This window comes from Dendrobates tinctorius, unplaced genomic scaffold (assembly GCF_039654945.1).
Source record: "Dendrobates tinctorius isolate UK_male_01 unplaced genomic scaffold, ASM3965494v1 ptg000232l, whole genome shotgun sequence".
NCBI classification, from domain to species: Eukaryota; Metazoa; Chordata; class Amphibia; order Anura; family Dendrobatidae; genus Dendrobates; species Dendrobates tinctorius.
Genome location: NW_027361899.1, coordinates 9,674,175 through 9,697,500, shown reverse-complemented (window position 1 = coordinate 9,697,500; position 23,326 = coordinate 9,674,175).

The following is a 23,326-nucleotide window of genomic DNA, read 5'->3' as shown; positions in this document are numbered from 1 at the left end:
TTTGGCAGATTGCAGACAGCAGCCTTCCTGTCCTTTCCTATCTAGATAGTTGCGGGCCCCGTTTTTGCTCAGTCTATCTTTCTGTCTGTGTTAGTATTTTCATCTTGCTTCACCGTCATTATATGTTGGGGGCTGCCTATTGCTTTGGGGTCTGCTCTGGGGCAGTTTAGATTTCCCCTTTCTTTCTTTAGGCCTATGTAATTCTCCGGCTGTGATCGAGGGGTCTAGGGCTTCGTAGGAACCCCCCACGGCTACTGCTAGTTGTGTTGATAGGTTCAGGGGTCTGCAATCTGATAGTTGCCAACTTCTCTGGTTTTCTGGACTTAGCTTGTATTTCTGCTTTTGCCTCCTACGGTGACTCATTCATAATTGAATCACCCGCCATACCGCAGATCCTAGGGTACTCAATAGCAGGAAAGAATTGTAAAAAAAAAAAAAAAAAAAAGTTTGTATATTTTTTCCTCTATATCTCTGAGGCCGTAGGGGGAATTTTTTTTTCTCTCAATGGAGATAAAGCAATTGTCTGATCGTGTGGAGCAGCTCGCTGCGGAAGTGCGGGGAATTTCCGCCTACCTTGCTCATTCACATGCTGCTGAACCAAAGATTCCTTCACCTGATGTATTTTTTGGGGATCGGTCTAAATTTTTGAATTTCAAAAATAATTGTAAATTATTTTTTGCCTTGAAGCCTAACTCGTCAGGGAGCTCCGCGCAGCAGGTTAAAATTGTCATCTCTTTGCTGCGTGGCGATCCCCAGGATTGGGCGTTTTCTTTGAAACCAGATGATCCTATTCTGACTAATGTGAACGCATTCTTTCAAGCTTTGGGGTTGTTGTATGACGAACCTAATGCCATTGATCAGGCTGAAAAGACCCTGCTGGCATTGAGCCAGGGTCGTGATTCTGCTGAATTGTACTGTCAAAAATTCCGAAAGTGGGCAGTACTTACTACCTGGAATGATAATGCCTTGGCTGCTCTCTTTCAGAAGGGGTTGTCAGAAGCCGTAAAAGATACTATGGTGGGATTTCCTGTTCCCTCTGGTCTTGACGATTCTATGTCACTAGCCATTCAGGTTGATCGGCGTTTGCGCGAACGCAAAGCTGCACGAAAGGTGTTGCCACCTGTTGAACAAATGTCTGAACCTATGCAATGTGATAGAGTTTTTTCCAGAGAGCAGCGTCAGGAGTTCAGAAGGTGTAAAAAGTTGTGTTTTTTCTGTGGAGATGCCTCGCATATTATTTCTGTCTGTCCTAAACGAGAGAAACGCTTTGCACACACGTTTTCAGTTGGGGGTGTTCAACCTAAGTTTCTTCTGGCTATTACTCTGATCTGCTCCCTGTCCACATTTTCCGCCAAGGCTTTTGTGGATTCGGGAGCAGCCCTAAACCTAATGGACTTGGATTTTGCTAAACGTTGTGGATTTCCGATGACACCTCTGCAGACGCCTATCCCTTTGAGGGGGAATGATGCTACTCCTTTGGCTAAAAATAAACCCCAGTTTTGGACCCAGGTGGTAATGCGGGTCGCCCCAGACCATCAAGAAAATTGCAGATTTTTGGTGTTGCATAATCTGCATGATACTATTGTTCTGGGGTTTCCCTGGTTACAGATTCATAATCCAGTTTTGGATTGGAAATCTGTGTCTGTGGTGAGTTGGGGTTGTCGGTGTGCCTTTAGTGAGGCTCCGGTGTTTTCCACCTCTCCTCAGTCGCATGATGTTCCTGATTATTTGGCGGACTTTTATGATGTATTTAGTGAGAATGAGTCTGCGTCTCTGCCTCCTCATAGGAGTTATGACTGTGCAATTGAACTGAGCCCGGGGTGTAAATTTCCCAAGGGTCGGCTCTTCAATTTATCTGTACCCGAGCACGAGGCTATGCGATCCTATATTAAGTAGGCGTTGGTGAAGGGTCATATTAGACCATCCTCGTCACCCTTAGGTGCCGGTTTTTTTTTTGTAGCCAAAAAGGATGGATCATTAAGACCTTGTATTGATTATTGTGCCCTCAACAAAATTACTGTTAAATATTAGTATCCGTTACCCCTGATTTCTGATCTATTCTCCGGAGTTAAAGGTGCTTGCTGGTTTACCAAGCTTGTCCTCAGGGGGGCGTATAATCTTATTCGCATTAAGCATGGGGATGAATGGAAGACGGCGTTTAATACTCCAGAGGGACATTTTGAGTACCTGTGATGCCTTTTGGGCTCACTAATGCCCCTTCTGTCTTCCAGTGCTTCATGAACGATATTTTCCGAGATTTTGTCGATAAATTTTTGATTATCTATCTGGATGATATTTTGATCTTCTCCAAGGATTGGGATTCTCATGTGGAACATATTCGGACTGTGTTCCGGATCTTGAGGGAGAATTCCCTGTATGTCAAAGGATCTAAATGCCTTTTTGGAGTACAGAGGATTTCTTTTTTGGGATTTATTTTGTCCCCGTCAACTATTGAAATGGACCCAGCCAAGGTACAGGCCATTCACGATTGGGTTCAGCCCACTTCTTTGAAGGTCCTCCAGAAGTTTTTGGGTTTTGCTAATTTTTATCGGAAATTTATAGCAAAATTTTCTAGTATTGCCAAGCCATTGACTGATTTGACTAAAAAGGGTGCTGATGTGTTAAATTGGTCTCCGGAGGCTGTTTCTTCCTTTCAGGAGCTGAAGCGAAGATTCACCTCCGCCCCGGTTTTGCGGCAACCTGATGTCTCACTTCCATTCCAGGTAGAGGTGGATGCTTCTGAGATTGGTGCAGGAGCTGTTTTGTCCCAAAAGGATCCTGTAACATCTAAAATGAATCCCTGTGCTTTCTTTTCCCGAAAGTTCTCTCCATCTGAACGTAACTATGATGTGGGGAATAGGGAACTGTTGGCCATGAAATGGGCATTTGAGGAGTGGAGACATTGGTTGGAGGGAGCTAAGCATCAAGTCGTGGTCCTCACTAACCACAAGAATTTGATTTACCTAGAGTCGGCTAAGCGCTTGAACCCTAGACAGGCTAGGTGGGCCTTGTTTTTTACACGTTTTGATTTTGTGGTTTCTTTTCTTCCTGGAACAAAGAATGTCAAGGCAGACACCCTCTCTAGGAGCTTCTTTGCTGTATCTCCTGTGGTGACCAAGCCTGCTACCATCTTAGGCGAAGGGGTAGTTCTTTCTGCCATCTCGCCCGATTTGAGACGTGCTCTGGAAGAGTTCCAGGAGGACAAACCTGAGCGTTGTCCCAGTGGAAAGTTGTATGTTCCTGACCAGTGGAAGAAGAGAGTGATGTCTGAAGTTCATTGCTTTGCTTTGGCTGGTCATCCAGGTATTTTTTTTACTAGAGATCTGGTGAGTCGGTTTTTTTGGTGGCCCTCCTTGTCTCGTGATGTCAGGAATTTTGTGCAGTCCTGTGGGACCTGCTCCCGGTCTAAATCGTGTTCTCGCTCTAGTGGGTTGTTGATGCCTTTGCCTGTCCCCAAGAGGCCATGGACCCATATTTCAATGGATTTCATCTCTGATATGCCTGTCTCTCAGAGGATGACTGTTATTTGGGTGATTTGTGATAGGTTCTCTAAGATGGGTCATCTTGTACCACTCCCTAAGTTGCCGTCTTCCTCTGAGTTGGTGCCCCTGTTTTTACAACAGGTGGTTCGTTTGCACGGGATTCCTGAGAACATTGTATCTGACAGAGGAGTCCAGTTTGTGTCTAGATTTTGGAGAACTTTCTGTTCCAGGCTGGGAATTCAGTTGTCCTTCTCTTCTGCTTTTCACCCTCAGACCAATGGGCAGACAAAGAGAACAAACCAGACCTTGGAGTCATATTTGAGATGTTTTATTTCTGCTGATCAGGATGATTGGGTTTCATTTTTGCCCTTGGCCGAATTTGCTTTAAATAATAGAGCTAGTTCTGCCACTTTGATATCACCTTTTTTTTGTAACTTTGGGTTTCATCCTCGATTTTCTTCAGGGCAGGTGGAGCCCTCTGCCTGCCCAGGTGTTGACACTGTGGTGGAGAGAATGCACCAGATCTGGGACCAAGTGGTAGATAAGTTATCTCTCTCCCAGGAAAAGGCCCAGCGGTTTTCCAACCGACATAGGACCATTGGTCCCCAGTTTAAGGTTGGTGATATGGTGTGGTTATCATCAAAAAATATTGCTATGAAGGTGGCTTCTCCTAAGTTTAAGCCTAGATTTATTGGACCTTACAAGATTGTGGAGATTATTAATCCGGTCTCTTTTCGTTTGGCTCTTCCTGTCACATTTAAAATCCATAATGTGTTCCATAAATCTTTGTTGAAGAGGTTTGTTGAACCTGTTTTTCCGGGGGTGGCACCTCCAGACCCTGTATTGGTTGAAGGTAACATGGAATATGAGGTAGAGAAAGTACTGGATTCCCGTCTGGCTAGACAGAGACTTCAGTATTTGGTTAAGTGGAAGGGTTATGGTCAGGAGGATAATTCCTGGGTCTCTGCCTCTGATATTCATGCCAAAAGATTGGTGCGTGCCTTTCATCGGGCTCACCCTGATTGCCCTGGTGGCGTAGTTGAGGGTTCGGTGACCCCTCCTCAAGGGGGAGGTACTGTTGTGAGTTCATTTTCCCCTTCATTACTGAGGCCCGAGGAACTCCCTCTTCTGGTAAAGAAAGGTAGTGGCCTGATTATCAAACACCTGAGGCTGATGATGATGACTGGCTGAGTGGAGTTACGGACTGGATATAAGGCTGCCGACGCCCTTCTGCCCTGCGGGTGATTTCTCTGTGGGATCCTTGGAGACCAGTCTGAATTCCTGCTCCTCTAAAGCTAAGTTTGCTGCTCGGCCTTTTGCTTTTGTGCTTTGACTTTGTTTTGCTTTGTTTTTTTGGATTTCTGCCATTCCCTGCTGGGGTGTGCTGAATTCATTTAGCTCTGTCTTCTGAAAATACCTGAGTGCTGATTCAGTTTTTGAAGCCTAGCTGCTTCAGGGCCTTTTTCATAACAGCTTGTTGGCTTATGTCTTTGATAGGGTTTTGGCAGATTGCAGACAGCAGCCTTCCTGTCCTTTCCTATCTAGATAGTTGCGGGCCCCGTCTTTGCTCAGTCTATCTTTCTGTCTGTGTTAGTATTTTCATCTTGCTTCACCGTCATTATATGTTGGGGGCTGCCTATTGCTTTGGGGTCTGCTCTGGGGCAGTTTAGATTTCCCCTTTCTTTCTTTAGGCCTATGTAATTCTCCGGCTGTGATCGAGGGGTCTAGGGCTTCGTAGGAACCCCCCACGGCTACTGCTAGTTGTGTTGATAGGTTCAGGGGTCTGCAATCTGATAGTTGCCAACTTCTCTGGTTTTCTGGACTTAGCTTGTATTTCTGCTTTTGCCTCCTACGGTGACTCATTCATAACAGGGGCGCTTGAGACACCATTTCTATGGCTCTCTCTATGTACTGTTACTCTCACTTAGATACATAATCAGATAGCAAGAATTCGACTGCAGGAGTCATGAAAGAATATTCTGGAAGTTTATTTTCCAGGTGAATTCTTGTATTTATACACAAGTACAGTAAGTAAAAAAATACTTTTTTGAACCAGAGATGCAAACTCATGAACTTCTACGATGGTTGACAAGAGAGAATGAGGTACAAGGGAGGGGTTAACGACATCAGAGCTACTTCAGGGTCACATGGAGAGAGGAAAGGCAACTTCTTAAACGGGCAAACCATATTGAAAGGCAGCATAACAACGCAATGGTAATCCAATACTGGTATGATTCCTACATCATGGGAAATGATAGTCAGTGAAGACGATGGAAGAGCAGAAAAAAAAGTATAGAGTATCAGGCGAGCACTGAGGGGCATTTTTACCTTTCTTTCCAACCTTTCACAAGTTTCTAACTGCCTTTTTGCTGAATTTACACAAAGCAAAATCACAAAAAATGGATTCAAAACAAATCCTATGTTTTTGTGAAATTTGATGCAAATTCAATTTGCCTCCAGGAGATTCGCTCATCAATAAACTAAACCTCACACTCCTGCTAGTAAAACACGCTGTGTGCTGAAGACATTTTAGTCAACAGTAAAGCTTTATTACGACCGTAATTCATAGTTTGTTACCTCCGTCTCTCATTGTAATCTGCAGTTTGCTTTCATTCTAATGTTATAGTCGTCATTCTGATATTTCCTGCAGCATTGGGCAAGTGAGGAAGAATAATGCAACCCAATTAGAACCGAAAAATAACTGTACAATATCATAGAATTACCTACAACTAGAGGGAGCTCACAAGCCTCATGCACTCTATAGTCAAAATCTATCATACCGTATATCTGTATACAGGGAGCTCCCCCTAGTGGTGACTGTAGACATGATCTTACATGTATATCTGTATACAGGGAGCTCCCCCTAGTGGTGGCTGCAGACAGAATCTTATCATGTATCTCTGTATACTGGTAGCTCCCCCTACTGGTGACTGCAAACAGGATCTAATCATGTATCTCTGTATACAGGCAGAACCCCCTAGTGATGACTGTAGACATGATCTTATCATGTATCTCAGTATACAGGGAGCTCCCCCTAGTGGTGACTGCAGACAGGATCTTATCATGTATCTCTGTATACAAGGAGCTTCCCCTAGTGGTTGCTGCAGACAGGATCTTATCATGTATCTGTGTACACAGGGAGCTCCCTCTAGTGGTGACTGCAGACAGGATCTTATCTTGTATCTCTGTATACAGGGAGCTCCCTATAGAGGTGGCTGCAGACAGGATCTTATCATGTATCTCTGCATACTGGGAGCTCCCCCTAGTAGTGGCTGCAGACAGAATCTTATCATGTATCTCTGCATACTGGGAGCTCCCCCTACTGGTGACTGCAGACAGGATCTTATCATGTATCTCTGTATACAGGGAGCTCCCCCTAGTGATGACTGTAGACATGAGCTTATCATGTATCTCTGTATACAGGGAGCTCCCCCTAGTGGTGACTGCAGACAGGATCTTATCATGTATCTCTGTATGCAGGGAGCTCCCCCTAGTGGTGGCTGCAGACAGGATCTTATCATGTATCTCTGTGTACAGGGAGCTCCCCCTAGTGATGACTGCAGACAGTATCTTATCATGTATCTCTGTATACAGGGAGCTCTCTCTAGTGGTGGCTGCAGGCAGGATCTTATCATGCATCTCTGTATACAGGGAGCTCCTCCTAGTGGTGGCTGCAGACAGGATCTTATCATGTATCTCTGTATACAGTGAGCTCCCCCTATTGGTGACTGCAGGCAGGATCTTATCATGTATCTCTGTATACAGAGAGCTCCCCCTAGTGGTGTTTGCAGACAGGATCTTATTATGTATCTCTGTATACAGGGAGCTCCTTCTTGTGGTGGCTGCAGACAGGATCTTATCATGTATCTCTGTGTATAGGGAGCTCCCCCTAGAGGTGGCTGCAGACAGAATCTTATGTATCTCTGTATACTGGGAGCTCCCCCTACTGGTGACTGCAGACAGGATCTTATCATGTATCTCTGTATACAGGGAGCTCCCCCTAGTGGTGGCTGCTTACAGGATCTTATCATGTATCTCTGTATACAGGGAGCTCCCCCTAGTGGTGGCTGCACACAGGATCTTATCATGTATCTCTGTATACAGGGATCTCCCCCTAGTGGTGGCTGCAGACAGGATCTTATTATGTATCTCTGTATACAGGGAGCTCCTTCTTGTGGTGGCTGCAGACAGGATCTTATCATGTATCTCTGTGTATAGGGAGCTCCCCCTAGAGGTGGCTGCAGACAGAATCTTATGTATCTCTGTATACTGGGAGCTCCCCCTACTGGTGACTGCAGACAGGATCTTATCATGTATCTCTGTATACAGGGAGCTCCCCCTAGTGGTGGCTGCTTACAGGATCTTATCATGTATCTCTGTATACAGGGAGCTCCCCCTAGTGGTGGCTGCACACAGGATCTTATCATGTATCTCTGTATACAGGGATCTCCCCCTAGTGGTGGCTGCAGACAGGATCTTATCATGTATCTCTGTATACAGGGAGCTCCCCCTAGTGGTGGCTGCAGACAGGATCTTATCATGTATCTGTGAATACAGGGAGCTCCCTCTAGTGGTGACTGCAGACAGGATCTTATCATGTATCTCTGTATACAGGGAGCTCCTTCTTGTGGTGGCTGCAGACAGGATCTTATCATGTATCTCTGTGTATAGGGAGCTCCCCCTAGAGATGGCTGCAGACAGAAACTTATGTATCTCTGTATACTGGGAGCTCCCCCTAGTGGTGACTGTAGACATGATCTTACATGTATCTCTGTATACAGGGAGATCCTTCTTGTGGTGGCTGCAGACAGGATCTTATCATGTATCTCTGTGTATAGGGACCTCCCCCTAGAGGTGGCTGCAGACAGAATCTTATGCATCTCTGTATACTGGGAGCTCCCCCTACTGGTGACTGCAGACAGGATCTTATCATGTATCTCTGTATACAGGGAGCTCCCCCTAGTGGTGGCTGCTTACAGGATCTTATCATGTATCTCTGTATACAGGGAGCTCCCCCTAGTGATGACTGTAGACATGAGCTTATCATGTATCTCTGTATACAGGGAGCTCCCCCTAGTGGTGTTTGCAGACAGGATCTTATTATGTATCTCTGTATACAGGGAGCTCCTTCTTGTGGTGGCTGCAGACAGGATCTTATCATGTATCTCTGTATACAGGGAGCTCCCCCTAGTGATGACTGCAGACAGGATCTTATCATGTATCTCTGTATACAGGGAGCTCCCCCTATTGGTGGCTGCAGACAGGATCTTATCATGTATCTGTGTATACAGGGAGCTCCTTCTTGTGGTGGCTGCAGACAGGATCTTATCATGTATCTCTGTGTATAGGGAGCTCCCCCTAGAGATGGCTGCAGACAGAAACTTATGTATCTCTGTATACTGGGAGCTCCCCCTAGTGGTGACTGCAGACATGATCTTACATGTATCTCTGTATACAGGGAGATCCTTCTTGTGGTGGCTGCAGACAGGATCTTATCATGTATCTCTGTGTATAGGGAGCTCCCCCTAGAGGTGGCTGCAGACAGACTCTTATGTATCTCTGTATACTGGGAGCTCCCCCTAGTGGTGGCTGCAGACAGGATCTTATCATGTATCTCTGTATACAGGGAGCTCCCCCTAGTGGTGTCTGCTTACAGGATCTTATCATGTATCTCTGTATACAGGGAGCTCCCCCTATTGGTGGCTGCAGACAGGATCTTATCATGTATCTCTGTATACAGGGAGCTCCCCTAGTGGTGGCTGCAGACAGGATCTTATCATGTATCTCTGTATACAGGGAGCTCCCTCTAGTGGTGACTGCAGACAGGATCTTATCATGTATCTCTGTGTATAGGGAGCTCCCCCTAGAGGTGGCTGCAGATAGAATCTTATGTATCTCTGTATACTGGGAGCTTCCCCTACTGGTGACTGCAGACACGATCTTATCATGTATCTCTGTATACAGGGAGCTCCCCCTAGTGATGACTGTAGACATGAGCTTATTATATATCTATGTATACAGGGAGCTCCCTCTAGTGATGACTGTAGACATGAGCTTATCATGTATCTCTGTATACAGGGAGCTCCCCCTAGTGGTGTTTGCAGACAGGATCTTATTATGTATCTCTGTATACAGGGAGCTCCCCCTAGAGGTGGCTGCAGGCAGGATCTTATCATTTTTCTCTGTATACAGGGAGCTCCGCTTAGTGATGGCTGCAGACAGGATCTTATCATGTATCTCTGTATACAGGGAGCACCCCCTAATGGTGACTGCAGACAAGATCTTATGAAACATCTCTGTATACAGGGAGCTCCCCCTAGTGGGGGCTGCAAACAGGATCTTATCATGTCTCTCTGTATACAGGGAGCTCCCCTTAGTGGTGACTGCAGAAATGATCTCATCAAGTATCTCTGTATACAGGGAGCTCCCCCCAGTGGGGGCTGCAAACAGGATCTTATCATGTCTCTCTGTTTACAGGGAGCTCCCCCTAGTGGTGACTGCAGAAATGATCTTATCATGTATCTGTATACAGGGAGCTCCCCCTAGTGGTGACTGCAGACAGGATCTTAAGAAAATGAAAAGGAGCAGCATCCAATCCGGGTGAAGAAACATGTAGAAGTTTATTTCGCCATGAAAAGATACAACGTTTTCAAGCATAGCACATCACAAATATGGCAGTCTAAAATAGGCCAAAGTAGCCAATCAGCTTCAAACATCCGCCCATTAATGATAAATAGCAGTATTATATACAAAATGATACATAAAAATACATAAGACGTAAATAACAATATAGTGTAGACATACACTTAAATCATAATACAAAAAAGATACAAACATATCATGAAATGGTGAAGGTAAACAAACAAACAAAAAAAATCCAATCACATGTATGTCACTGCTAATCATATGGTGGCATCTCCCCATAGCATAGCAACCAATCCACCAATCAAAAGTAGTCATACAAAAGATATCACCAGTCAGACTAATTGACCAATACATATATCCCCTAAAAGAGCGCCAAATCGCGGTAACCTCTCAGATTTATCGGTACAAACCGCAATATCATAAATCCGCCTTCCAGTGTTTAACATCCACCCACCTGAGTCACCACAAAGCGCCAGTATATTGCTGCAAAAAGAGTGACATCACAGGACACAACTCTCGCGATGCCCCATCAAAGATACCGCGCCTGCGCAGTGGCGTCCAGCGCGGTAAATATACCTACCGCTATAGAAGCCCATGATTACGTCCAACTCTGCTTGCAGACAATGTACTTTTCTGCAATAGGTTTGAATCTATCACGAATAAGTATGAATTCGATTTAATGCTTCTTAATATTGAGTTTCTTCGACTACAGATGGAAATCGTTAGAAAATCGATTGTGGATTTGGAACAACAATTTTCATCCCAGATGACGACACAGGAAATGGAATCCTTTAAGACCCAGTTGGATGAAAAACTACTTAAATATCGTGCTGATATTGAGAAAACTAAGAGGACGAAGTGGTTCCGTGATTCTGAGGGTTATAAATCTAGCCGTATATTTTCTTGGCATATGGGAGTTGGCCCTTCCTCTTATAATAGAAGGGATAGGCCTGGACAAACACGATAACGAAGGAGACCACAGGACAGACAACAACAGAATTTTGGTTTCACCATGGCTGAGTCTGATTCCACTGATGATTCCAATATGGGTGCTTCTTCTTCCTCTGTTTTTTTAGGGAAGGACAAAGTCGACAGAACTATAGCAAAAGAAGGATCCGGCGAGGTGGTAGGAAACATGGGAGAAAGAAGAGATTTGCACAAGCAGGGTAAAGGACACAATCCCTCAATGAAAACTCGCAATATGGAGGGGAGAAGGAAGGGCCTTTAAGGCAGGACAATTTGGTGGTAAATATTTCATCATGTGAATTGTCAGAAGCTGATTATGATGTTTTATCTAAGGGACTGTCGTTTTGCCCTATGAACGCTCCTGATTGGTTTGAGATTGAATGTGATTTATTCTCGTTCTTTAGAAGGCTACGTTTAACATCATATTTTTCAGATAAACAGGAGGTTTCCAATGTTTTAACTGAATGTGATTCTCCTGCTTTTACGCTGCATGGAGTTGGTTTGTATTCCAAGAGTAATTTTCAACCCCCTGTTAGAAACAATTTTGTTGAATCCTATATTCAGCTGGTTGAATGAGAAATTGCACAATTGAAGAAGAGTTCTCGTCATAACACTAGGGGTAACCTTGGCTTGGTTGAGAGTCAAGCTTTACAGAGGTTATCTAAGAATACAGCTATCACAATTAAAAATGCTGACAAGGGTGGAGCTGTGGTGCTAATGGACACCAACAAATATAAGGCTGAGATTTTGCAACAATTGTCAGATAGAGATGTATATACTAAACTGACAGGTGATCCCACCTCCCATTTTCTTGGACTCATTGACCAGAAGCTGTTGGATTTTTTGATTGTGAGTACTCCAGTGACACCAATTTTGTATACCCTCTCAAAAATCCACAAGGATTTTTTCAACCCACATGGATGCCCTATTGTGTCCAGGAGAGGTTCGCGTTTTAACAAAGTGGCTATTTTTTTGGATAAGGTTTTGCGTTGGTATGCAACATCAGCACGGTCATATATCATGGACACTAATGATTTCTTGAATAAGATCAAGGATATTAAGGTTGATTCTAATACAGTGTTAGCCTCATTTGATGTGGCTTCACTGTATACTTCCATTCAGCTTGACAAGGGCTTGGAAGCAGTCGATTTGATGCTATCGGGCTCGTACGTGGCTCCAGAATGTGCACAGCTGATCCTCTCCCTGTTAGGTTTCATCCTCAGGAAGAATTATTTTCTTTTTGGGGATGATTATTACCTGCAGGTATGGGGTACCGCCATGGGGTCTAATGTCGCCCCTACTTATGCTAACATCTACATGATGGTATTCGAGGATCAGTATGTGTACAATTCCATCTACTGGTGCCATGTCCGGGCCTGGTGGCGCTACATCGATGCCGTTTTCTGTGTATGGGATGGTAATGTTGAGGATCTATACAACTTTCAAACAGAATTGAATGGTATTTATCCAGAGTTGAAATTTACTTTGAGACAATCTTTGATTCAAGTCCAATTTTTGGACACAATGGTATACAAGGAAGGGGATGCATTGTGTACAGATCTCTATGTTAAGGAAACCGATAGGAATAGTCTTCTGTTGTACAACAGTAATCACCCAAGGAGGATGGTTGAGTCTCTCCCTTGGAGCCAGATGCTACGAGTGCGGAGAATAGTCAAGGATGAAAATAAGCTGGACAGTAGACTTGATGAAATGTGTCATAAATTCATCAATAGAGGTTATCCTGTGGGACATGTCAAACGGTTTAAAGAGAAGGCTATGAATTTGACGTCCGATGAACTTTGTCGTAAACCTAATATTACAACTAATAGACGGGTACCATTTGTGTCAACTTTTTGCCCCATTAGTGATAAAATCAGTAGGCTTTTGAATAAACATTGGGACCTTCTGTGAAAGGGGTTACCAGAGGTCCCCGAATTTTCTACTAGACCAATTTTATCATATAGGCTTGCATATAATCTAAAAGATAAATTGGTGAGAGCAGGTGTGGGGCCCAGTAGAATTCCACGACAATTGACATTGGGTCTTTTGACCTTTGGCAATTTTCCGTGTCTCGGGTGTGCGTGTTTTGGGAATATGATTAAGGGTGACAGCTTTAATCATCCACACACAGGGAAGAAATTTTTGATCAAGGAACAATTTACGTGTACTTCCAGTTTTGTTATCTATGTGATCACCTGCCCTTGTGGGTTGATGTATGTAGGAGAGACCACCACGGAAGTTAGGGCACGGATTAGTAAACACAAGAGTACAATTAGAACACAACTTTTAGAACTACCAATACCGAAACACTTTATTGAACATAGACATTCTGTGAATCAGTTACGTTTTAGGGTGATAGATGGGGTCCCTATGTTGAGACGGGGTGGCGATAGGACTCTATTGCTAAAAAGAAAAGAGTTGAGGTGGATCTCGACTTTGGGTACATTACAGCCGAAAGGCTTGAACCTTGATTATAATCTGCAAATTTGTCCGAAATAATCCACAGAAGTCTTAACAGCATCATTCTTTGGTTTTTAACCCCTTCCTGACATGCGACGTACTATCCCGTCCACGGTACCCGGGCCCGTATGACCGTGGACGGGATAGTACGTCTACCGCGATCAGCGGCGCCCACGTGGTGAGCGCCGCTGATCGCGGCCGGGTGTCAGCTGATTATCACAGCTGACACCCGGCACTATGTGTCAGGGGCGGTCACGGACCGCCCCCGACACATTAACCCCTTGCACACCGCGATCAAACATGATCGCGGTGTACCGGGAGTTAAAGGGAAGCATCGGCAGGGAGGGGGCTCCCTCCGTGCTTCCCTGAGCCCCCCACGGCAGCGCAATGTGCAGCGCTGCTGCGGGGGGCTCCTATCCTCCAGGCCCCCGAATCCAAGATGGCGACGGGGGCCTTCGGGGACCTGAGGAAGCTGGCTTCCTCAGTGCCTGCAAAGCGCAGGCAAGAGGAAGTCTTCTTCAATGCCTGTGACAGATTGCTGATCTGTCACAGTGATCTGTGATGTGACAGATCAGCGATCTGTCACAGGACAGTGATGTCCCACCTGGGACTATGTAATAAAGTAAAAAAAAAATTAAAAAAAAAAGTAAAAATAAATTTAAAAAAATCGCCAAATAAATTAGAAAAAAAAAAAATATATTCCCTCAATAAATCCATTTTTTGGAAATAATAAAAAAAAAAACAATAAAAGTACACATATTAGGTATCGCCGCGTCCGTAATGACCCGCCCTATAAAACTGTCCCATTAGTTAACCCTTTTAGTGAACCCCTTAAAAAATAAAAATAAAAAACGAAGCAAAAAATAATGATTTATTATCATACCGCCAAACAAAAAGTGTAATAACGCGCGATCAAAAAGACGCATATAAATATCCATGGTACCACTGAAAACGTCATCTTGTCCCGCAAAAAACGAGCCACCACACAGCATCATCAGCGAAAAAATAAAAAAGTTATAGCTCACACAAAAACATAAAAAAACTACCTAAATGAGGTATCGCTGTAACCGTACTGACCCGAAGAATAAAACCGCTTTATCAATTTTACCGCATGCGGAACGGTGTAAACGCACCCCCCCAAAAGAAATTCATGAAGCGCTGGTTTTTGTTCATTCTGCGTCCCAAAAATAGGAATAAAAAGCGATAAAAAATGTCACGTGCCCGAGAATGGTACCAATAAAAACGTCAACTCGTCCCGCAAAAAATAAGACCTCACATGACTCAGTGGGTCAAAATACGGAAAAATTATAGCTCTCAAAATGTGGTGATGCAAAAACTATTTTACAATAAAAAGCGTCTTTTAGCGTGTGACAGCCGCCAAACATAAAAACCGCCATAAATAGTAAGTCAAACCCCCCGTTATCACCCCCTTAGTTAGGGAAAAATAATAAAACTAAAAAAAAGTATTTATCTCCATTTTCCCGTTAGGGTAAGGCTGTGTGCACACGCTGCGGATTAGGTGCGGATTCATCCGCGCGGATTTTGTAAAATCCGCAGGTGAAACCGCAGGTCAAAAGACCTGCGGTTTTACCTGCGGATTGCTCTGCGGTTTTGTCCTGCGGTTTTTCATCTCCTCAATAGAGGAGATGGCAAACCGCAGGAGAATCCGCAGAAAGAATTGACATGTCAATTCTTTCTGCGGATTGAAAACCGCAGATAATCCGCGCGGAAAATTCCGCACCGTCTGCACTGCGGTTTTTGATTCCCATAGGGAATCATGGTACTGTACACCGCAGCAGTTTCTGCTGCGGGTCCGCAGCAGCCAAAACCGCTGTGGAACCGCAGCAAAATCCGCAGCGTGTGCACACAGCCTTAGGGTTAGGGCTAGGGTTAGGGCTAGGGCTAGGGTTAGGGCTAGGGTTAGGGCTAGGGTTAGGGTTAGGGTTAGGGCTAGGGTTAGGGCTAGGGTTAGGGCTCAGATTAGGGTTAGGGGTGTGTTGGGGTTAGGGTTGGAGTTATAATTGGGGGTTTCCACTGTTTGGGCACATCAGGGGCTCTCCAAATGCAACATGGCGTCTGATCTCAATTCCAGCCAATTCTGAGTTGAAAAAGTCAAATGGTGCTCCTTCCCTTCCAAGCTCTGCCAGGCGCCCAAACAGTATTTTACCCCCACATGTAGGGTATCAGCCTACTCAGGACAAATTGCAAAACAATTTTTGGGGTCCAATTTCTCCTGTTACCCTTAGGAAAATAAAAAATTGGGGGCAAAAATATCATTTTTGTGGAAAAAAATGATTTTTTTATTTTCACGTCCGAGTGTTATAAACTTCTGTGAAACACTTGGGGGTTCAAAGTGCTCACCACACATCTAGATAAGTTCCGTGGGGGGTCTAGTGTCCAAAATGGGGTCACTTGTGGGGAGTTTCAATAGTTTAGGTACATCAGGGGCTCTCCAAACGCACATGACACCCGCAGACCATTCCATCAAAGTCTGCATTCCAAAACGTCACTGCTTCCCTTCCGAGCCCCGATGTGTGTCCATACAGTACTTTTCTCCCACATATGGGGTATCAGCATACTCAGGACAAATTGGACAACAACTTTTGGGGTCCAATTTCTCCTGGTACCCTTGGGAAAATAAAAAAATGGTGACTAAAAGATCATGTTTGTGGAAAAAATACGAATTTTTTATTTTCACGCCCGGGCGTTATAAACTTCTGTGAAGCACTGGGGGGTTCAAAGTGCTCACCACACATCTAGATAAGTTCCTTGGGGGGTCTAGTTTACAAAATGGTGTCATTTGTGGGGGGTTTCCACTGTTTAGGTACATTAGGGGCTCTCCAAAGGCAACATGACACCCGCAGACCATTCCATCAAAGTCTGCATTCCAAAACGTCACTACTTCCCTTCCGAGCCCCGACGTGTGCCCATACAGTAGTTTTCTCCCACATATGGGGTATCAGCATACTCAGGACAAATTGGACAACAACTTTTGGGGTCCAATTTCTCCTGGTACCCTTGGGAAAATAAAAAAATGGTGACTAAAAGATCATGTTTTCTGGAAAAAATACGAATTATTTATTTTCACGCCCGGGCATTATAAACTTCTGTGAAGCATTGGGGGGGTCAAAGTGCTCACCACACATCTAGATAAGTTCCTTAGGGGGTCTAGTTTCCAAAATGGTGTCATTTGTGGGGGGTTTCCACTGTTTTGGTACATCAGGAGTTTTCCAAACGCGACATGGTGTCTGATCTCAATTCCAGCCAAAAACGTCAAATGGCGCTGCTTCCCTTCCGAGCTCTGCCATGCGCCCAAATAGTGGTTTACCCCCACATGTGGGGTATCAGCGTACTCAGAACAAATTGCACAATAACTTTTATGGTCCTGTTACCCTTGGAAAAATAAGAATTGAGGGTGAAAAGATCATTTTTGTGGAAAAAATATGATTTTTTAATTGTATGGCTTTATGTTATAAACTTCTGTGAAGTCCATGGGGGTTCAAAGTTCTCACCACACATCTAGATAAGTTCCTTAGGGGGTCTAGTTTCCAAAATGGTGTCATTTGTGGGGGATTTCCACTGTTTTGGTACATCAGGGGTTTTCCAAACGCGACATGGTGTCCGATCTCAATTCCAGCCAAAAACGTCAAATGGCGCTGCTTCCCTTCCGAGCTCTGCCATGCGCCCAAATAGTGGTTTACCCCCACATGTGGGGTATCAGCGTACTCAGGACAAATTGCACAATAACTTTTAGGGTCCTGTTACCCTTGGAAAAATAAGAATTGAGGGTGAAAAGATCATTTTTGTGGAAAAAATATGATTTTTTAATTGTATGGCTTTATGTTATAAACTTCTGTGAAGCCCATGGGGGTTCAAAGTTCTCACCACACATCTAGATAAGTTCCTTAGGGGGTCTAGTTTCCAAAATGGTGTCATTTGTGGGGGGTTTCCACTGTTTGGTACATCAGGGGTTTTCCAAACACGACATGGTGTCCGATCTCAATTCCAGCCAAAAACATCAAATGGCACTGCTTCCCTTCCGAGCTCTGCCATGCGCCCAAATAGTGGTTTACCCCCACATGTAGGGTATCAGCGTACTCAGGACAAATTGCACAATAACTTTTAGGGTCCTGTTACCCTTGGGAAAATAAAAATTGGGGTGAAAAGATCATTTTTGTGGAAAAAATATGATTTTTTAATTGTACCGCTGTACGTTATAAACTTCTGTAAAGCCCTTGTGGGTTCAAAGTTCTCACCACATATCTAGATAAGTTCCTTGGGGGGTCTAATTTCCAAAATGGGGTCACTTGTAGGGGGTTTCCACTGTTTAGGTACATCAGGGACTCTCCAAACGTGACATGGCATCCGATCTGAATTCCAGCCAATTTTGCATTGAAAAAGTCAAACGGCGCTCCTTCCATTCTGAGCTCTGCCATGCGCCGAAACAGTCGTTCCCCCCCACAAATCTGGTATCAGCCTACTCAGTACAAATTGCACAATAACTTTTGCAGTCCAATTTCTCCTATTACCCTTGGTAAAATAAAAAAAATTGAACCTGAAGTATTTTTTTTGTGAAAAAAAGTTAGATGTTCATTTCTTTTTAAATATTCAAAAAAATTCCTGTGACGCACCTAATGGGTTAATAAACTTCTTGAATGTGGTTTTGAGCACCTTAAGGGGTTCAGTTTTTAGAATGGTGTCACTTTTGGGTATTTTCTATCATATAGACCCCTCAAAGTGGCTTCAAATGTGATGTGGTCCTAAAAATAAAATGGTGTTGTAAAAATGAGAAATCGCTGGTCAACTTTTAACCCTTATAACTTCCTAACAAAAAAAAATTTTGGTTCCAAAATTGTGCTGATGTAAAGTAAACATGTGGGAAATGTTACTTATCAAGCTTTTTGTGTGCCGTATCTCTGTGATTTAAGGGCATAAAAATTCAAAGTTGGAAAATTGCAAAATTTTCAAAATTTTTGCCAAATTTCCATTTTTTTCACAAATAAATGCAAGTTATTTGAATGAAATTTTACCACTACCATGAAGTACAATATGTCACGAGAAAACAATGTCAGAATCACCGGGATCAATGGAAGCGTTCCAGAGTTATGACCTCATAAAGGTACAGTGGTCAGAATTGTAAAAATTGGCCCGGTCATGAACGTGCAAATCACCCTTGGGGGTGAAGGGGTTAATAGCATTAGTTGATTTTAATTGTTTCTTTATTCTTTTTTTGTTTCTTCAGGAATGGTGTGGTGGATAGACTAGAGGACATGGGGACTGAAATGTCCTGAAGCTTTTGTATAATTACCAATTTATGTGTATCTGCATTTTTTTCCCCATGCCCTCTTGTCTTTTTATTTTGATGTCATAAGAAAGTTTTTTTCTCATTAATTGTATATATTTCCCTGATTTTTATACTTATTTTCTGAGTGATGTTTTTTGTGTTCTTTATTGAGATTGCCATGGTGATTTTTTTACATTCCCCATATAATTATGTTTTGAGTTCCTATGTGGAAGTGCTTTATTTGGTTGCGGTCATGTGATTGTGTCAGTTGATCTATACATGTTTAACATATGCTGCTGGAATTGGGGTTATATTGGCCCTGGTATAGTGATTTTTGTCCATACGCTGTCCATAATGTTAGTATGCTTAATTACCATGGAGTTGTTTTTTTATTTCTTGTGGATATGCGAGCGTTGATGTTTTGCGTTTGCGGTCATGTGGCTTTGTCATGTGACCGCGCTCTGATGGACATGGGTTTCTGGGAGTGCGGTCATGTGACTTGTCATGTGACCACCCCCTGACTATCATGGGCTTCTATAGCTGTGGGTATATTTACCGCGCTGGACGCTACTGCGCAGGCGCGGTATCTTTGATAGGGCATCGCGAGAGTTGTGTCCTGTGATGTCACTCTTTTTGCAGCAATATACTGGCGCTTTGTGGTGACTCGGGTGGGTAGATGTTAAACGCTGGAAGGCGGGTTTATGACATCGCGGAATGTACTGATAAATCTGAGAGGTTGCCGCGATTTGGCGCTCTTTTAGAGGATAGATGTGTTGGTCGATTAGTCTGACTGGCGATATCTTTTGTATGACTACTTTTGATTGGTGGAATGATTGCTATGCTATGGCGGGATGCCACCATATGATTGGCAGTTACATACATGTGATTGGATTTTTTTTGTTTGTTTACCTTCACCATTTCTTGATAAGTTTGTGTCTTTTTTGTATTATGTTTTAAGTGTATGTCTACACTATATTGTTATTTACATCTTATGTATTTTTATGTATCATTTTGTATATATTACTGCTATTTATCTATTAATGGGCGGATGTTTGAAACTGATTGGCTGCTTTGGCCTATTTAAGACCGCCATATTTGTGATGTTCTATGCTTGAAAAAGACCATGTGATGGTCGAAATGTTGTATTTTTTCATGGCGAAATAAACTTCTACATGTTTTTTCACCCGGATTGGATGCTGCTCCTTTTCATTTTCTTGGGATTTCTGATGTCCAACCCGGTCTTTGGACTTTGAGCGTGCATCTCCTTGATCCTGAAAGTGCTGTCAGCTATCTATATATTTGCAGACAGGATCTTATCTTGTATCTCTGTATACAGGGAGCTCCCCCTAGTGGTGTCTGCAGACAATGTATGTACAGAGGATCTGTAGCTGTCTCAGAAAGATTAAGCTTTGATAACATTTTATATTCAGCACATAATTTTGGATCACATCTAATTTTTTTGACTTTTCCTATTCTTGAAAATTTTTTAGAGTGATTCTACTCTATATTAGAAGAATTTTTCACCAGATAATACATTTTCTACACTCAGATATAAATACTTATTGTTTTCTCAGCTTCTCTGCTTCAAATATTATTGTAGATTATCTGCCAAATTAGTTTCAGGTCCCTTAAGTGCAGCATTAATTGACTGAATTTTGGCAGAAGGAGCAGTCTGTCAATCTGTTCTTTCAGCTCCTTGGTAAAGCTGAAGAGCTGGTGACATAATCTGAGATATTATTTTTAAACCGTGTGCGATTTGGGTCGCCCTCATACCCAGGGCATGTGGGGTACTCGGTATCGGGCCCGATGAGCCTCAATGGGAGATGTCACGGCAGCTGGGCTCCCGGGAAGGGTGGCCATGGGCGCCCATTGTAAAAAGGGTTGTTTCAGTGTGCTGATGATGGTGAAAGTTTATAAGTGATTCATGACGCCACCTGTGGTGTTCGGCAATAGAGATGTAAGTCGACGCTGCAGACAGATCCTCTGGGACTGATGGTGTGGTGTAGCAGTGATGTTATAGCCCTCCACAGGCAGGGTTGTAGTCCCAGGGCAGTGTAGGTGAAGTAACACTTAGATGGTGTAGTGTCGGGCACAAGGGATGTAGCGGTACTGGGCAGGTTGGCGCAGGAATAAGTGGAGGACACCAGGGCGTGTAGTTCCAATGCTTTACTCACAGTCTGTTCTGCCCACAGGTGCCCGCATCCGTGCCGTGTACTCCGGGTCAGAGACTCAGTCAACTTCCAGGCCAGATGGAATACTCCCTTCCAACACTCCGCCAACATATGTGCCTTTTCTGAACGTCTCCTCTTATAGAGCCTTTGAGTGAAGTACTCCTAGTACTGAGTTACACTGGAGTTCCTCCTGTCAGATGTTCCTATGAACTCTACTTGTACGGCAGACAGCAGTAGCCTGCTTCGGCGACTCCTTGCTACTGAGTCCCGGCTCACTATTCAGTTGCTGTTGTGCCCCAAAGTCTTGTGTGGGAATAAAGTGGTCACTACTTCTATTCCTCCGGTGTCTGCTGCAGGACCATTAGTATCCGTACAACCTCGGGGACCGGACCCAGGCCTTGCACTTAGAACTTGAAAAGGGTTCTCCTCTAACCCTGGTCCTTGTTCTCGCATTCTCCTCACGTTCCGTGCTAATCCTTCTTTCCAATAGAGAATCAAGCTTCCTTCCTCTGTCTCTTTCCTGTGCCAGCAGACCCAGAACACTGTGGCCTGCTGCAGCATTTTCCTCTTCCATCCCTCTCCCGGGGATCTTCTCTGTCTCACACTCTGTCCTTCTACATCTTCACTTACTGACTGAATCGAAGACTGCCTGACTGACTCAACTCTTCCCGCTCTTTTGTGCGAACTAAACTCCACCCACCTCCCAGCACGTTTCGTTTTCCAAGCAGGGAGCCACCAAGGGGTGCTTTGCTATACTCCAAGCAGGGAGACGCCGAAGGTGCTTTGCTACACTACTTTGTAGTGTGGGGTGCAGGTGTTGGAGTGTGGTCAGGTGATTCCACCTTACCTGGATAGTGGGGCACCACACCTCAGGAGGAGGTGCAGTACCTCTGTGGCGACTGAGCCTCAGGGGCGCAACAAATTCAATACTGAATGATTGTTAGCCTCTGCAGGAACATTTAGTGTCCGATGTTTTATGGGATCCGAGCTTGGACTTTGTGATCTCTTAGTTATCATTAAAACATTGGTAATGCTTCATAGATATTCATCAAGCACTTATGTTACTGTAATATAATTATATTACGCTAAATGGGGGTCGAGAGTGCAATCGCTCAACAGGAGACACCGGACAGTGTTATTCAATACAGTATTGAGGAAACCAGTAAATGTAAAGTCATTTTTTATCCAGGATCAGCTTTTTGCTTCTAGATTAATTTTCAAATGTTTCTTAACAATGATGGGGGGTAGAGTTGAGAGACTTTTGGTTTTTTAGGGTCGCGTTTCGTTTCGTGAAACCCGACTTTTCCAAAAGTCGGGTCGAGCAAGATCGTCCGATTATAGGGAAAAGTCGGGGTCGTCCCGAAACACGAAACCCAATGTAAGTCAATGGGGAATAAAAGTCGTCAGTGAGAGGAGGACAGGAAACACACCTACAGTGCCCATTTGAATGCCAAAAGCATCAATTCTTCTTACTTAAGCTTGTCAACCTTAATTAACTTCATAATACAAGTTACGCACTGAAAAATGGGGGTTATTTGGCTACAAACTGTGGGGGGGGAGGGCTGGCTCCAGGTTTTCATGTGCCCTTGGCGAAAGAGCGCCCCTTTAACACATACCACAACTCACCATGCTCCGATACGGCAGAGAAATAGCGGTATAGTACAATGAAAAATACCTCACTTTTTACATCTCATGACGAGGCCCATCTATTTCTCCATACAGAATCATTGGTCCCATATAATGTTTGAAACAGTATATGATGAGCTCCACATAATGCTACAGTATATGTTGGTCCCCATGGATGAAGCTCCACTGTCTTATGGGCCCAAATAATGCTCCAAACATAATGGGCCCCATTTCTAATGCTCTAGTGTATAATGGGCCCTGTAAATGCTGCTCCAGTGTCTGATGTCCACCTTTGGAATGTTCCAGTGTATGGTGGGCCCCATCTATCATTCTCCAGAGTATAGTGCTCCCCAAAAATTGCTGTCCCAACATTGAAAACAATCAAATAAGTCTCCTCGCTAGGGAATCCCTGCACTTGTCTGGACAGGTGCTGTAGCTTGCTTAACAGCTCGCCAGCCGTTCTCACGCCCAGTATGGATTACACGTGATTGCACAAAGGTGAGAAAGGGTACCGTATCCCCAGATAACATGTATGGATAGCGTACAAATTCAAAATATATGTCTCAGGAGGCAGGCTCAGACGGTGTTAGGCCCAGTATGGATTGCACGTGATTGCACAAAGGTTAGAAAGGGTACCGTATCCCCGGATAACATGTATGGATAGCGTACACATTCAAAATATAGGTCTATAC